At 38.6% G+C, this 16,880-nt stretch overlaps 1 protein-coding gene across 22 annotated transcripts in view; it reads left to right on the top strand.

The window, feature by feature from the left end:
* LOC105498395 (ELAV like RNA binding protein 2) overlaps positions 1 to 16,880 on the top strand; it is a 159,472-nt gene that overhangs the window by 11,119 nt on the left and 131,473 nt on the right. For 5 of the 22 annotated variants that reach the window (XM_024798166.2, XM_024798164.2, XM_024798161.2 and 2 more), the window contains exon 1: positions 16,172 to 16,540. The exons of 4 other annotated variants lie outside the window; for them this stretch is intronic. The gene's annotated coding sequence lies outside the window, so the exon portion shown is untranslated. Of the gene's footprint in view, positions 1 to 12,919; positions 13,485 to 16,171; positions 16,541 to 16,880 lie in introns of those variants that run through there. 13 more of the 22 variants (XM_071077873.1, XM_024798159.2, XM_024798165.2 and 10 more) reach the window with 10 other exon arrangements.

Here is a 16,880-nt window from a genome sequence, read left to right as displayed (position 1 = left end):
TCTTACAATTAATATATGTCTGTGGTTTATAAAACTTAAAAGATAACAGAACACATTAAAATACATCATATTAAAAAATAAGTTTATTTTTGTATTTTTTCTTAGTACCTTCTTTTCTAGTTCTACCAATGTCATAAATCTAATAACAGTATTCCTTTTAAGATAAATAATACCTGTTAGATAGCTGTTGTTAAATTCTTGGTCATGGTATTAGAATATTTCTAAATAGCAAAACGAAATAAGTAAGAATGTTCAGAAACTGTGCCATCAGTCACAGTTGAGATATTGAGCCAGTTTTCCATTCTCTGAAGAGTGATTTTAAAGACAAAAATTAAACAATATGAAAATTGAATTAACTCAGGTGACTGTTTAGGACATTGAAATAGCAATTCACTAATGGTACCTGTCTGGAAGCCAGTTTTTGTTCAATCTCATTATAATTATTTACTGTATTATGGTTTTCACTTACTTATATGCCATAGAAATATAAGCAAATCACTTTAAGGGTTTTACTGGCTGGGAATGAAGGTTCGTTTTATGAGATTCTTGAGCAATTTGAGAAAAGATTTAATAGGGAAAAAGAAATGATTAATTCATTGAAAAGAAGAACATTCCTTGGCCATAATACAGATAGTAAGTGAAAGAAATAATTTATTTTATGGTATATAATTAATATTAGGCAATTTTAATTGGACAGGATAGTTATACCTGATATTGTTGTCTAAGAAAATGGTAGAGCAATTTCTGAGATTTTTGTCATATCTATTTTTCATGTGTATTAAATCTCAATGTGTTTTTATAAGTGAATGTTACTGTGTTTATAAACTGTAAAGCCACAGGGTGTTATTCTGACCTCTCTCTTTATCTAAGTTGTCTTTTAAGAGGTCACTGGTCCTTACCATCCAGCATCTAGCGCCTGCTCCCACCTGGTGGCTGTAGGCCCTCAAGCTTGAGCTGTAGAGTTTTTTCTTTCTGAAACAATAAACTACCTGTTTTTCTGATTTATGAATAAGAATGCATGCTCAGAATTTTCACAAACCCAATAATGCAGAAAATGTAAAGAAAAAAAGTGACTATAAATCCAACTCCCATTACCTCAAAATAGCCACTGTTTAGTGTTCTAGTAAACATCCTTTATATGATGTTTAATATGCTTAATAATCTTTCATAAATATCTTCACATTTCATTACATAATAAACACTTTTTTAATGGCTTTGTAACTGTTTACTATATGGAGTAGACATCTTAAAATATGTAAAAGCTAAGTAATTAAACCACAAAACAATGTTACCTGCTGGTTAGAACAGTCAAGGACATCTTATATAAAATATTTCTCAAAATTCTATTATATTTGACCTGAATCTTTTTAAAAGAACAAATCATCCAACTATAAATTTTCTCTCTCTTCTATTTGTCAGCAGTAGAGAGCACGGCAAGGTATAGGAGTATGATTATTTCTGAAATAAAAAGGAGAGCTTTATCTGTTTATGTTCATTGTAATATCTATTTTCCGTAGGCTTTTGTTCTCTTGCAAGTGTTATGTCATCTGTAATTTCTGTTTTATTTCTTTAAAATTACAACATTGTACATCTGGAAGTACCTTAGAGGTACTCTAATAAATTGTGGCTAAGGAAGGACTTGGGCCCTAGAAACAGCCTGTTTATGGTGAAATCCCAGCTCTGTTAATTTCTAGCTGTGTTATCTTGGGCAAATTACTTAACTTCCTCAGTTTCCTTATCTGTAAAATGATAAGATTCTTGTGAGGGTTAACTGATTTAATGCATGTAGAGCATTAGAATGCCACCTAGCTTACATTATTATTACTAATCTAGTCTCCTCCCGGGAATCATGAAGTTTAGTCAGAGTGACTTTCTGAAGAGAATCAGCTAGTTAGTGGGAGAAATAATACTAGGACTCATGTCCCCTTTCTCCACATCTAGAGATCTTTGCTTAATGCCACAGTGCGTGCTTTCCCAGCAGTGTTTTCAATGCCCTCCCTTAGGCACAAAGGTATCTTAGAGGCGTCCAGGGCTATGTAGAGCACCAGCCTGACAGGCTTTTGTCCCTGGTTTCTCTCCCTCACAGCTTCTGTGGACTTGTCCGTGGGCTCGTTGGCTCAGAAACATTATATGCTGAGAGCCCTATCTCTTTCCCAGTGCTGGTGGAAATATTTTGGCCATCAAAACACTTTCATTATTGTCAGTGTCATGAACCCTTCTTCTATACCTGTCAGTCTTTTCCTCATATCTATTATAGTCTGACTCTGCCACCTCATTGCAAGGAGTCTCGAATTTTCGACGAAAGCTTCTTAACCCTGCTTATATGTTGGTTCTAATTCCTCTACCTTTGGGTATCTTTCTGGTTGGCATTTCTAAAATTCACAGTTGTCAATAGGTGTATCCTGTTTCTAATAGTTGTATATCTGTACTTCCCTCTACTGGCTTTCAAAGCCAGCATAATGTGACAACACAATACCCACAAACCTGATTTCCTATGCTTTGTAGCCTACTTCTTCTACTATAGACAGGCTGGTATACTCCAACAAATTCTTGTAATTTTCACCTCTCAACCTCCTTTTATTTGCTCTAAACCACACACACACACACACACACACACACACACGCATGCACATACACCCAATTGAGTAGATTTATATAAAGACCTTTTAAAACCAATGACTGAACACTATAATATATATGAGTATTTTCCTCTTTCATACAAACCTTACAAAGAGGCTCAAACTTTCATGTATCCTTTTGATATAACTAATATGGAGACACATGTATCTTTTCATATTCATTTTACATCTAGAAATATTAGTATTCAGTATACATCAGGACTCTATAAGTTAAATAATAAGCACTGACATAAAAGAAAGTTTTTTATTGTTTGCACAAGGAATCTAGAAATACCATCTAGAGGAAAAAATTCACAGTAAATTGTGTCAAAGTAATTCAAGGAAATGTCTATTTGTTACTCACGCAGCTTAAACAGTCTATAACACCATTCATTTGTGTTACATCTTCCAACTCACATTTACAAAAACTGACATTTCAAGCAACCATATTCTCTAATTTCTCATACTAGAATGACAATGATCAAAGGTATAGAATATTATTTCTATTACAACAGTATCCTCAGCCTCATCAGAGAAATGGATTTTCTACTTAATCACATCAACATGAAGAGTTAAGAGGGGTTAGTGTGAAATGGCAATAAACAGCAGCACTGGCTGTTCTGTGTGCATGCATATGTGTTTCTTCTTGGTGCTAATTACACTTGCTCATAGAAGTCTGGCAGTCACATGACTGGGCTTGACCTTGAGTGGATCAATTTTATTAAATTATATGATACATTTAAGATGCAGACAGATGCCCATTGAAGCTTAAAACAAAAACATTAAGTCTGTTTTCTGTTGTTACCTACAATGAATTTAGATTTCTAAAAGTTTAAGGTTCATTCTTTTATAAGGCTGCAAAATATTTCCTTCCATTTCACTTACTCACTGAACACAGCTATAGCTCCATCTATATCAATTCATAGCAGTGTAAGCCCAGGAGGGAACTGCAAAACTATAAAGCATAAGCAAGTTTTAGTATTCTTCTGATATTCTATATTTTATAATGTCAAGTGGATGTTAGTTATACACTTTTGTTTTATTCAAAACAAAAAAAAAACCATTATAAAAAGCGCTTTATATAATCTACCTCTATATTCCTTTAGATATTTATTTTGATAGATTTTTCAAGCACCATCTAAATAGAAAACTAGAGCAGAAAATACTGTTAGCCTATGTAAATGGAATAAAGATAATAGCCTATAAAAATATATGTGGAAATGGGAGAATGAGCCGAGGGAGAGGTGAGTGATAAGTAGATTGGAACTAGTTCCTTTCAATGCCATAAATGAGTAATAACCTTTAAAATCTTGCCTTAGAAATTAACACATAATTGTAAATAAGAATAATGTATGCATATATAAAATTGAATAATAAAAGTGTCTCAACATAAAATCAAAATATTTTAATTTGATTAGACTGTGATGGTATATATTTGACTCAACTTGATTTCATCAAGTAATTAACTGAATTATAAGCTATAGTTAATGCCAAACACTAATGTTTGAGCCTAACTAAAGTAACAGTAGCCATAATTAATGCCAAAAACAGTAAGATTGCAGAAAGACTGACATCCGGGAAAACTATTTCTATTAACCTTAGAAATGTTACCTAAATTCCTAATGCCTCTGTTATGCCCCCTGAAAATGAGAGATAATTTATGTCCTTCTTTACTTCCTGGGGTTACAGTGATAAATATGTAGAAGTACTTTGAGCTTTTTGTGATAAAAGGTACGATAAAAATCTAAGGTTTTTTTTTTTATTATATCAGTCAAATGGGATCTCAGACTCAGTTCCTTTTTGAAGACCCACAACTTTTTATGGGTGAATCATGAAATTGTATTGGGAAATATATTGAAGTCACATAACAGGGCAGATAGAAGACTTTATGCCTTTTGGTGCCTTTTAAACTTGGTTGCAATTAGAAATGTGAGATAATATTTATCATGAAATATATTAGTTGGGACATTAATGAGAGCTAATGAAAATATTTAAGAGACAGTATGCGAGATCGCGCCACTGCACTCCAGCCTGGGCGACAGAGCGAGACTCCGTCTCAAAAAAAAAAAAAAAAAAGAGACAGTATGCAAAGGCAGGAATTCTAATTCTGGCTCCATCAAATAAATGTGATAAGTTACCATTTTTGTTCTCATAATTGTAGTTACCATATATTGACTGCTTCCTCCATGCCAGGAAGTTTTGAGTATTTTATACTGATGATTACATCTAACCTCACAGTGATTCTAAATTAAGCATTATTATCACAATTTTATAGATTAGAAAATCAAGGTTTAGAAGCAATAAAGTAACTTGTCCAAGGCCCCGTGAAATGAAGTTCAAATCCACGTGTCTAAAGTCAAAACCCAAGCCACTAGCAATTTGCAAAACTGTAGCTCCTAGAAGGATAATATCCCTTCTATGATATTCCTACATAAAGGAGTAATTTTTTGACAAGTTATATTATTTAAAAAGTGATTTTGTGCAAAAATTTGTAAGGATAAAAAATAACAACAACATAAACCAGACACACTGTGAATATGCATTATACAATATATTAACAGAGTTATTTAAACCTCTCAAATTTTCTATTTACTATCATTTCCTAAAATATAATCTGATTTCCTTCAAGCATTTATTGTCTCTAATCTAATATTGTTATTCTGGCACATGCTAGGCACTCAGAGGATGCTGAATCAAATTGAAATGGGCCTTTTGTCAAAGATTAAGAAAAATATTTAGAAATACTAAGGGATTATGTATTGCTCCTTTGACCCTTACCTGATGATAAATGTTATATCTGGAAGGACATAATTAGTTATATGTGATATTTTTGGTAATAGAATTATAATCAGTCATTAAACAAAAACATTAAGACTTTTGGATATTTCAAAAGCTTCCAACATTTTTGCCTTAATACATCATAGGAAGATTGTTTGCCTTAAAAATATAATATCCCATTTCTCACAGAGGGGGATTAATAATTGAAAATCCTTTAAAAAACTAACTTTACATTTTTAGTTATTTTTTATTTTTCATCATTTATAATGAATTGCTATGCCTTTAGAAACCATATATAGCATTCGCTTTGTGACAAAAAAGTATATAAAAACAAGATTTTTTATACTAATTTCATGCTAAAAGATTTTATGTTCATAATGAAAATGTCACTTCTTAAAATTATCTTAGTTTTGAAATGCTATAATTTAAATTTATAAAGTATCTTCACATTTCAAACTTAGCGACAGTGTATCTTTTCATCTTTATGCAAATTCACATCTTAAAAAAGTCTTACCTGTATTAAAGAATAGTTTAAGCTGTCCGTTGTGTGCATATTTTCAATTTGATTAAGAAAAAAATAAAAATCATAGCTTAAGGGGCTTATTAAAGCTGGTAATTCAAACTGTTTTCTAACAAGCAGAAAAATATCTTTGTTATCAGATTATTGGAGATAATATAATACTGCCTAAAATGCTGGAATTCATTAAAATAATATTTCTTAATATACATATATAGTAGCCATTATTTAAACCAATATAACTTTATGGAAAATGATGGTATGGAAAGGAAAAGTTAGCTTACATAACCATAAATTTCTCTCTCATTAAAGGATACAAGGCACAAATTCATCCATACACTTAAATTTAAAAGAATAAAAAAACCCCAAACACCTATTTTTTGTTAGATATGAAGGATTTTTGCATATAACAATTCAACAGAAATGTCTTTGAGATTTCATGACCTATATTTATTTGCTTACTACCCTATGAATAATCAAATAACAACTTCAAAGTTTATAATTGTTTTTAATTCAAGTAGTTTAATAGTTGCTAAAATTTATGACAGCATGTTAAAATTTTTCTCATCATTTTTTCCAACAAATTCATTTTTTATTTTTCCTTACCCTAAAGTGATATAAGCCTTTATATTGTCAGTTAAGTGCATTCTGACATTGGTCACATTTTTGAAGTTAAACAAAATAAAAATTGATTCATTTTCTAAAGCTGCATTAACTATGTATTGTCAGCTGAAGGTAAATTTTATAAATGTTTCTAAGACTTAAAATGTAAATGCCCTTGTGGAAAATGCCATGTATCTTCTCATACTTGCTATGCACCTCATAAATGGACACCAACGAACTTGCAATTCACTTAAGACACAAAGAACAAGGTACAACACTAAGACATTAATGAATCAAGACGACAATGTCACTGGCTATATGCTGGTCATTACACATATTAAATATTTGTGAAAACATCTATTTAAATAATGCATAAAATTTCAAACCTCATATCCCAAAGAGCAGCAGAAAAATGTAGATATAAAGTGTGGGGTAAGAATCAGGTATGTGTTAGAGTACATACCTGGGATTTTTTTTGTTTCCTGTATTATCCTATAGTAATTACCTGGGTAAAGGGAGGAGGGAGTTGAAAAATAACTGTTATTCCTGTAAGTAGGTAAGCAGATTCTTTCCTGTAGATGACAACTTCTTAGGCTATTGTAAAAATCATCCTGGAATCTCTCCCGTGGCCCTATCACTGCAACCAAAAGGACAGGTTAACTTCAATTTATGGTAACTCCTCTGTATCCGGTTGATCTGCTTTTCTTTCAACGATAGGAAAACTTTAGAGTCCATTTGATATCCACTTCCCCTCACCCCTGCTCAGATGAAGACGGAATTCCCTTTTATACCAGACTGATTTAAATTGTCCCTTGATCTCTTATCACACCAAACTTTACACAACTCCATACTGTACTTTTCAATTTGTTTATTCACAGTAGCTATGATTAGGAATCATGGCCAGATGCTGTGTCCCTTTTCCACTTCTCCTCACAGCTTCCCTTCCCCAAATAATTTTTAAGCCCCTTGGGCTTTTTCTTCTCTCTCACTGCCCCCTCCCACTACATTTTTTTTAAAACAATATTCCATTCCAGGCGCCCCCTCTGCCTGCCGAAAGCATTTTAATGACAGTTTACTTTAGCGGTCTATCAGCAGACTGCTGCCTCTGCCACCTGAATTTCAATTTCTTAATTTACAGCCCAGATAAAACAGAATGGAGCAGGATCTGGGCTTCTCTCTACATTGGGTTGGCCTTATCAAGCGTGAAGTTTGGCGCATTGCAAACCTATTCAAGTGATTATCTGTTGAGGACCTCTCGAGCCATCTCCATCTCTGCAGCGGGCTGATAAGACAGCTGTTTCTCTAGCCGCTGTGTCTCCCCGGGCCTCAGTCTTCTTCTGATACAAACTCCGCCTTTGTCACCGTGGCCCGGTGCCGGCACTTGCTCTGTGGGGCAAGGGTTTGATCTGAACACACGTGGGGGTAAAAGTGTGAGCGCGTGTGAGAGCCGAAGAGGGAGGAATGAGGGGGGGAGGGCCAGGAGAGCGTGAGGGGGAGGAGGGAAAGAGTTAGAGACCGGAGGGAGGTGGGGGGCAGGGCGGCGTGCCGAGCGCCCTGGATGGCTCTGATTGACTGGTTGCTCAGCCCGGCTTTATTATTTCAAATTAGACGTGTATCGCACACAAGTGGAAACATAAATCTTCAATATAAGAAAGAGCCTCCGAGCATCGGAAGCAGAAAAACCGTTTCATCGGAGGTCCCGGTAAAGGGGCCGGAGAAAAGACTGATTACTACCAGCTGAGACAGATGGTTTCCTTTAACTTTGGAAACTGCTATTTTTAATTGCTTGTATTAATTTTGCATGAGATGTATCGGCTCCAGGGGGAAGCTTAAAGAAGGCTGTTAGTATCCCTGAAAGAAACGGACCTGAGGCTCTGATTTGCCCTTTTTCACCTCCAGTTTTTGTTTTGTTTGTTTGTTTTTTGTTTTTTCCTTCACCCTCGCCTAGTCGCCTAGATTTTCTCTTTGCATGCTCAGGAAAGACGTGAGTCTATCCTCCTAAAAGTTGCTATTGAGTAAAAGACGGGAGGGAAATCTGGGGACATTTGTGAGAGCGTCTACATAAAATAATCGTCGATCTGAGGCTGCAAATATATTTCCTAGACACTCTGGGACATGTGCAACAGATCTTAGTCTGAATATCTGCAGGCAAATCATCTAAAGGAGAATGAACCTCGTACATTGGTCCAGGAAAAAAAAAAAAGTGTGTGTGTAGGTGGGGGGGCTGGGAAGGGAGAACCAACCTAAGCTGGTCTCAAAGATTTACCGCGACACTAGTTACATTTTTAAAAAGAACATTTAAATGAACAACTCATGCGTCTTTAAGTTTGAACAGCAACCTCAGGATTCAGGGGGAATATTCGTTGAGTGTGCTCTCTTTACAGTCTTTCCCCCTTGAACAGGAGTTTAAAGACACAATGTAAAGAGAAAGTAAAGGATGTTTGAGATCGCGCTCACTGCCGCCCCGGCACTGTCCCCAACGAAAGTGTTTGCAATGTAAAGAATCTTTCGCAAAATAGTCTTGGGAGTCACTCACCTTCGAGTAAAAGGCTTTACCCCTTTGCTAGGGGTTGGAAGGAGCAGTGAGAAGAACCGGGGGAAGGGAGCAAGGGTGAGCAGATAAGCATTTTTGCTGCAATTCCAGCTGGGAAATTCGAGGATTAAAAACTCTGGAGCAGGTTTACCAGACTTTTCGAAGACTACCTGGATTTGCATTTATTTTGCATGAACACTCTGAAGAAAGGCGGGCTCACGCCGGCAAGGGAGTGTATGTAAAAGAGGACAGTGGAAGGTGCGCAGCCAGTTCGGGGCTCTAACTTTCCTGGCGGTTTGTCACGATGGCTGAGTCCTAAGAAAAGCCAGCCTAAGTCAAAATAAATGAGTTTCTGTGGAGTAGGACAGTCTTTTCCACAAAGTCCCGTAGAAAGAAACATTCCCAAGACGCGCAGTTTCCGTGTCTCACAGAAAGGGACAGAAAACACTGTGTCAAGCTTTGCAAATCTTAATTTGAGGGCTGCTCGTCTCTGTCCATGGTGCTAATTCTTGCCTCTCTCTCTTGCATGGTTGCCATGGTATAAATTCACACTGGTGTCAATTTTCACAACTTTTCCCCCCTTACAGTGGAAGGCAAGTCCACATACTACTTTAAGAAGAATAAAAGAGTAATCAGCAAGGTATATGATATCTGTATTTCTCATGCAGACATTAAACTATCACATGTCCAATATTATGAACCACAACCCCCTACTCCACCAAACTAACACATAATATTTTTATTCACCTAAGAAGGTTTACTGTTGGAAATTACTGCCTTAAGCCAAACATTTAAGCTCATTTTAATAGTTTAACTTCTTTGTTTACTTAAAAAACGTTACAAGTAGTTTATAGTAACCTTTATTATAAAATGTAAAATCACTCCCTCCTTTGCCCCCAGGACCTCTAGTGTAAGGGAGTTATTTATCCTAAAAAACATTTTCCACAACAGCTTTGCATATTCTTGTGAATAAATGTTCTTTTATATAGAAACTTTAGTAAAATAATCAAATTCATTACTTTTTCAGTTTTGAGAACAATTCTTTTGCAACTTTATCCACCTCACACTTTTGCTCCAAGTTCGCAGTCACTCCATCTCTCCCTTTTCTGCTGCAATTCAAAATAATGCCAGAAACTTGGAAGATATGTCAGAGTTCATATGACTTAATCATATTCAAATGTCTTTTAAATATTTTCTAATGCAAATTCAGATGTTGTGGATAATTATTTTACCAAACTGAGTGAAAAGGGGTTCATTGCATTTTTTGCTTATTCTTAAGTGAGATGTTTGCACATAGCCTTCATTAATTAATCGCAGGATAGTATGTATTTGTTAATGTTTCAAGCTATGAAACATGAATTTCAAAGTGAAATCTACATCCAGATATCACTTGTTTTAAAGTGGCTGTAATCAATATTTTTTATTCTTAAAAGTTGAAAAAGTACATGTTACTTATAATACATCTATCCATTTAAAAGTTTTAAAATGTAAAAACATCTGTTTTAATGAGGAGGTAAAATAGTATTTTAAGATACTTTCACTTTTTAAATTAAGTCCCTTTTACCTACATAAAAACACAACATATTAGGGATGACAATACTTTGAATAATATTTTGTCACTCTTCCTGAACTGAAAAAAACCCATAAATACTGAATCTACAGAATTTAGCATTTTGCATTTGAATGAACAATTTTACTGTTTTCCATGTAATTTCTTTACATAATACACATGCTAGATTTTTATTACTCCATGTCACTCCCAGCTTTCCACACCTGCCCTATCATTTTGGGTTATCTACAGATAGATATCATAGTTATCTACAAATCTTTTTTGTGGATATAAACATGCACCCAAAAAAAGTATTAGTTTCCACCTAGTTAGAAGGCACTTATATAATTATAATGGTGAAGATTTACTTCAATGTACTGAAATTGTATGGGCATATGCAGCTAATTCAATATTAACTTAAGAGTATGTTAAGAAGGAGGAAAGACAATTCACTTCATAGGTAAGTCTGATTAAATCAAACAGTATTATACTTTCCCCAAATTTTATTCATTTAAAGGTTATTTTCTCTGTAGGGAGCTGGGAACAAGGGGAGGGTTGAAGGAAGATGACTACAAACCCAGTCTTTTGTTATTCATACATCTATTCTAGATGGGGTGGAGTCTTTCTGTCTTTTCCCCCTTGACTCCATTTCTTCAAAGTTCTTTTCTTTCTTCTTGCTATGAGTTTCATCCAGATCTAAAGAATAGTTTTAAGTTGAAATTAAGACTCCAGAGGTTGTTATATAAAAAGTGGGGGTAGAGGTTAAGGCATGATTTTATAAATGCTAATTATAAGATGGCATAGATTCAGGCCTTCATTCTCAACCCCCAGTTATTGTCATGCAAAGTAATAGAACTCGTATATTGTTATACAGGCTACACGGGAGATAAACAGGTCTGTTTTTCACCATTAATCATTTATCAACACTTAAGGACACTCTCAAAGAACACTGATTTACGGTATTCCTCACTTCCAAGTCATTTTGCTTTGGGATCATCTGTCCCATTCCCCTCCAGGACACCCCATCCTTTTGCAATCTGTAACTCTTACCTGTGTCTTCTTTTCTGGCATTCTCAAAGATAGTGACTAGTTGTAAATATGTAAAGGAATCCCTTTCAAAAAGGCATGTGCCTCTGGAGAAGATACATTACATTGTTTGTGTAAGAATGGTAAGAACTGTCTAGGAAGTTGGTGCTATCTTTCAAGATTGAAAGGAGAAATTCTGGCTGGAAAAGAACGTAGGTCAAATGAATATTGTGTCTACTTACACATCCAGACGATCCTGAGGACCTCACTTTCACTTAGAGGAAGAAACAATTATCATGCATAAAACTGTATTCGGTCTCCTGAATGCTGTTAAAATATGGAGTTGTAATAAAGTAGTCTTCCTCTATGAAGCAGACACATTGACAGCACTTGGTCTTCTGGTTAAACTTCTTAAATCCTCACAGAAAGAGCCCTGATAAAGGTTCGACTATCTTTGCTGTCAGCAATACATGTGTAGCCCAAGGACTGTACCTGTCTGCAAATGCAGAGGAGTGGCTTGTTGCGGTTTTATATACAGCTGCTCTTTTTGAGAGCCATTAGACACCTCGAAGTGAAGGACCTTAGCTCTACTCAGTACCTCTTTTTCTGGATAGGATATTTATCCTTCACTTTTCTATTCTAACATGAAGTGAAAACTAATTCAAACCGTGCAGCTTTATTTGAGAGCATTTCTGACTTCATCCTTATCTTAAAAGGATGCTTTAAAAAGGGTTTGATGGGGTCACATAAATCTGAAATATGCATATATTAAAATAAAGACATACGATTACCTAACATCTAATACAAAATACAGTACTGAACACAAATTGAAAAAAGGCATGCAGGCAAGTAATGAATGTACATTCATCCCTTTCACTCAGATCAAAGAGAGGGAGCTCTCAATGACTCATACATACCGGACAGGGAGTTAAATGTTATAAAGAAATATGCCATAGATGCAGCAATGATGGCAAAGGAAATGAATCTTTCTGAAGCAGAAAGATTTAAGAGGAAAGGAGATCGTGCCATATCGCAAACTCTGATAGTACAGTTCCAACCCTCCCACGTTGCTCTCTCCACATTTCTTTTCGCTTCTTGCATTTCCCTTCGCCGCCAGTGTTGAGTGTACCTCCCCGCACAACTTACCTTGAAACGGGACTCCATTGAGCTCTCGAGAGTGACACAAACCCATAGCCAATCGTCTCACGCGGCCCCGCCTGGTCGGCCTCAATGGAAACGTCTGGACCAATCAGGATCCTGGGGCGATGAGCAAGTTACGTTGTGGCGCGATTCGACGTATACTTCCGCGCGTGCTGCCCGGGATAGGAGCCTGGCAGAGCAGCTGCACACACGGCAGTGCGGAGGCAGAGAAGGGGTTGGTGATACGGTGCTATAAATCTGTGGTCCAGTCCACCTCCCTTTTAAGACGTCCTCCCCCCTATTTCTGTTCTCAGTTAGAGATGCAGCAGCTTACTCCTGTAGCGACCTACTAAAAAGCAACAAGGAGAAAGACATCGTCTTTTTGAAAAAACGTTCTTTCGTCTCTTTTCTTTGTTCCTTGGTTTGTTTTTCTTGCCCCTTTTTGTTTAGTTGAACGGCAATAGGAGGGCAGTCTCTCCGTCTTTTTAAACTCTTTTTTAAGTTTCCCCTCCCCTTTCATATTTTTTTTTTCGCCATTTCTTTTAGTATTGGACTTTGGGGTCGAAAGCATTTCTTTTTATTTGCTTCTTTTAAGCCGAGCACAGTTTAGGTTTCGTGCTGTCTTAAGAGAACTATCCAGCAGCTTCTTGCTCATCCTTATTGGGAGAACTGCACCGTTATTTTAAAAACACACACACACAAAAACCTTAAGGGAGAAAGGTAAGTTTCGGTTTGGTTTCTTTAATCATTAGTTGCAGCGATGCGCTGGCAAACCCAGAAAACCTGTAAGTGAGCGGAATACAGAATATGAAGTTAATTGCACATGTTTGTCTCATTTCAAAGCTACTGTTCTGCTTTTTTAATTTTAAAGAGCTAGACTAAAAGACGGTGGACGCATGCTTAGCGTACTGAATATTCGCAAATGTCCATGGCAGAAACTTCAGTGGCAAATGTGGCCAGGGGGGAGCAGGGGTACGATGGGAGGTTAGATGTGGAGTGAGCTTCAGCATTGAGATTGGAAGTTCATTTCGTGGGAAGAGAGGGATAACTTGGGTGTTGGGGATGCATGCCTCTACTTTCGCTCAGCAACCGAAGAACCGGAGAGGCTTTAGAATCATTAAGGGGAATCAGAAGCCTGGACTGGCAGATTAGACCAGCGAAAACCACAGGCTTAATTGCATTAACCAGATAGCATGTGCTGGGGAGATGGGATTGCCAGATGGAATTTAGATGCTGCACCAGGCAGCGAGTTGTAGTTGACTGAAAAAGTACATGCCGCCTGAGGGCTGGGGCTGGGGCTGGGCTGAGGCTAGGGTTGTTAGAAGCTGTCAAAACTCATCATTGTATGCGGGCTCTGATTCAGGGACTTCAATTATCATAATTCAGTTTTAAAAGAAGATAGCCAGTTTGGGGCTGAATTCTTAAGCCTGTACCGGATATGAGATTCCCTTTGTTCGAAAAGCGTAAATAAGATCCTTGGAGCTGTGTCTGTGAAGTGGCGGCTGCTTGGGAGCCTCGCTGTGCTGGGCTCTGGGAAGTGGATTCCAAGCCCTGTCCTTGGTCCTACGCGGCTGACTTCGCCTTTGGGGCGAGGGGGAACCCCTTTGCAGCCGCGAGTCTTCGCAGCCACCATAGGAGCCAACTCGGCTACGTAGCCCTTACCCCCTCCTTATCGCCCCCCCCCCCCCCGCCTTCCTCGAATAGCTATTGTTAAATTGACGCCAGGAGAAAGATGGTTGGGGATGAGAAGCTGGGCAGATAGGCACACGCTTCATTTTAACTTTTGTGATTTCTCAGGGTTTAGGAGAAACCAGTTGGCTTTCTACTGCCAAAGAGAGGATCCAGGGTAGATGTGGGAAAGGGGGAGGATGCCCGTGGGGCGGGGAGGGCGGAAGGGGTGGTGGTGGTGGAACGAGGTGCTGGCTTTGCCTAACAGAAGTTTAAATTATTGGCACGAGGGTGTGTGGGTGAGTGTGTGTGCGTGAGAGCGCTCATGTGGTGCTCGGGAGGCAGAGGATGGGGAAAAGCTACAAAGCCGGCTGGGGTTAACGTCTCCTTGCTCCTCACCCCACCCATTCTCCCGGCTGGGAAAGACAGCGCACCGTCAGCCTCCCGGACTCGACTCTGCGAAGGGCGGTGGGGGCTAGGGATGGCAAGGTGGCAGTGCCCACCACTGGAGCTCCGCGGCGGACGAGACCTCGCGTGGCCATTGTTGCTTAATTTATGCCCAGCACGTTGCTACGTACCCACCTATTTCACGTCTGTACAGAATTAATACGAGAGCTATACAACTGTGACAAATTGGAGGTTGGATACGTTCCCCGTTTCCCATTTTCAAGTACCGGTTAGCAAAAACTGATGGCGAGACTGGGTATTTTCTCTCGTAATTACCAGCTGCAGGTCTGGTTTTATTATGGCGAGGGTGAGAGAAATAGGCAACCATTTAGTATTTACTCTTAACACTGCTGGACAGGGATGTAGGTCTCTGTACTTTCTCCCCGAAATGCACGGATTCTGTCCCCTGCCCTTCTCATGTACAAACACTCCAGTTGGTTAAGATTCTAAACCTTCAGCCTTTCTCCGCACCCCTATTTATTATACCCATCCTCTGGGGGGTGGGAAGGAGATTAATGTTTTATTTCCCAGGCCTACACTATTAACTGCAACCTATAAAACGTAGGCTTAAAATGAAAATTTTTAGAAAGTTACACAGCAGACAATAGTAACTGAAGAAATTATTTTCCAAGTTGAATATGAGTTTCTAAAGGTCAGAAAAAGGGTGTTCGTATTTTGGGGAACAGAAGGGTAGGAAATGTGTTTGGGCCTTAAGACTTAATGGCAAAATGGCTTCTTAAATGGGACATCTGAAAGATTTGTCAAAATGAACAGATAAGTTCGCAAAAAAATATGTTGAGAGTTTCAAAGTTGCTATGGGGTTAACATTTTATTTTTTAACTCTCGCCCTTTCTTATTGCTGTCGTTGCCTGTGTGTGTCTTACAGCAGGCACTTCTTCCCCATTCCCTCTTTTAACCAAGTGCTTGGGCACCCCGCTTCATAAAGCCTAACCTGTTCTGCAGCTCTTCACAAAAACCGCTATGGTTGTAGGCAGAAGTGGTTTGGAAGACTTGGGGAACTCTTTTGAGAGCTCTCCCATAATTTAGTCAGCGTCAGGAAGTAGGGCGTAGGGCATTCTAAGAGTTTTAGGTTTGGATTGACAAATTAAGTAGGCCCATTTTCGCCTAACGTTTTGGAAATAGGCATTTTTAGCAATCCCGCGTGCCTGGGATGGGAATATTATAATTAACCATTTACCGAGAGGTCAAAGAGGCGCAGGCGCTTTGAGCCGTTTTCCCAGGAACCCACACAAAGTCAATTAAGGTCATTTAATTGCAAATCGCATTTGGGGTGACACAGAAGTGCTGATATAGAAACAATTAGCTGTATCCGGTGTCCCCAGACTGGGTCCCACAAATTGAGGGATGGCCTGTCTCGCTTTTGACCTTGGTTGAGTCCCCTACTCTCACTATGCTGATTAGAATTCGCCCAAGAGGGCAAATTTGCCTCTCCCACCCCCGCCCTGGGTTAGACGAGTCCCCTCCCTTCCCCCCAACCCCGCTCCGCCCGTCGCATGGGGGCGGGGAGCGCTGGACGCCCTTAGCGGACCTTGCTGCATCAAACCCGCATCATGCCCTTGAAGCTGTAACCTCAGTCACGTTCTTGCGGCGACTCGGTCGCCCACTGCTTGGTTCCTTTCTCTTACCTCCTACAATTTCAGGTAGGTATGACAGGTGATTTTTTTAAAGTAGTATTTTAGGAGAAGGGCTAAAACCGATGCCTTTGCAATGAAAAAAAAAAATCCCAACTACAGGTGCTCTCGTAATTAAGCGGCCGAGCAGGTGTAAAAACGTGCTCCAGCCGCGTGGCTCCGGGTTCGGTTTTGACTTCCAGCCGTGGGGCCGGGTCTGAGGACAGGCACAGGTTTTTCTGGGGAAAAGGGATTGAGCTTGGCGAGGGGGCGGGCTGAGGCGAGGCAGCGATGGGACGCCCCCTCGGTGAAGAGTTGGCCATTTCGGGTCTTGCGTGGGGGGGCGTTAGAAGGATGCGGCTAGCGGCAA

Source organism: Macaca nemestrina, chromosome 14 (genome assembly GCF_043159975.1).
Source record: "Macaca nemestrina isolate mMacNem1 chromosome 14, mMacNem.hap1, whole genome shotgun sequence".
NCBI lineage: Eukaryota > Metazoa > Chordata > Mammalia > Primates > Cercopithecidae > Macaca > Macaca nemestrina.
The sequence above is the reverse complement of the archived record's forward strand: the minus strand, read 5'-3'. Positions and strand labels throughout refer to the sequence as shown.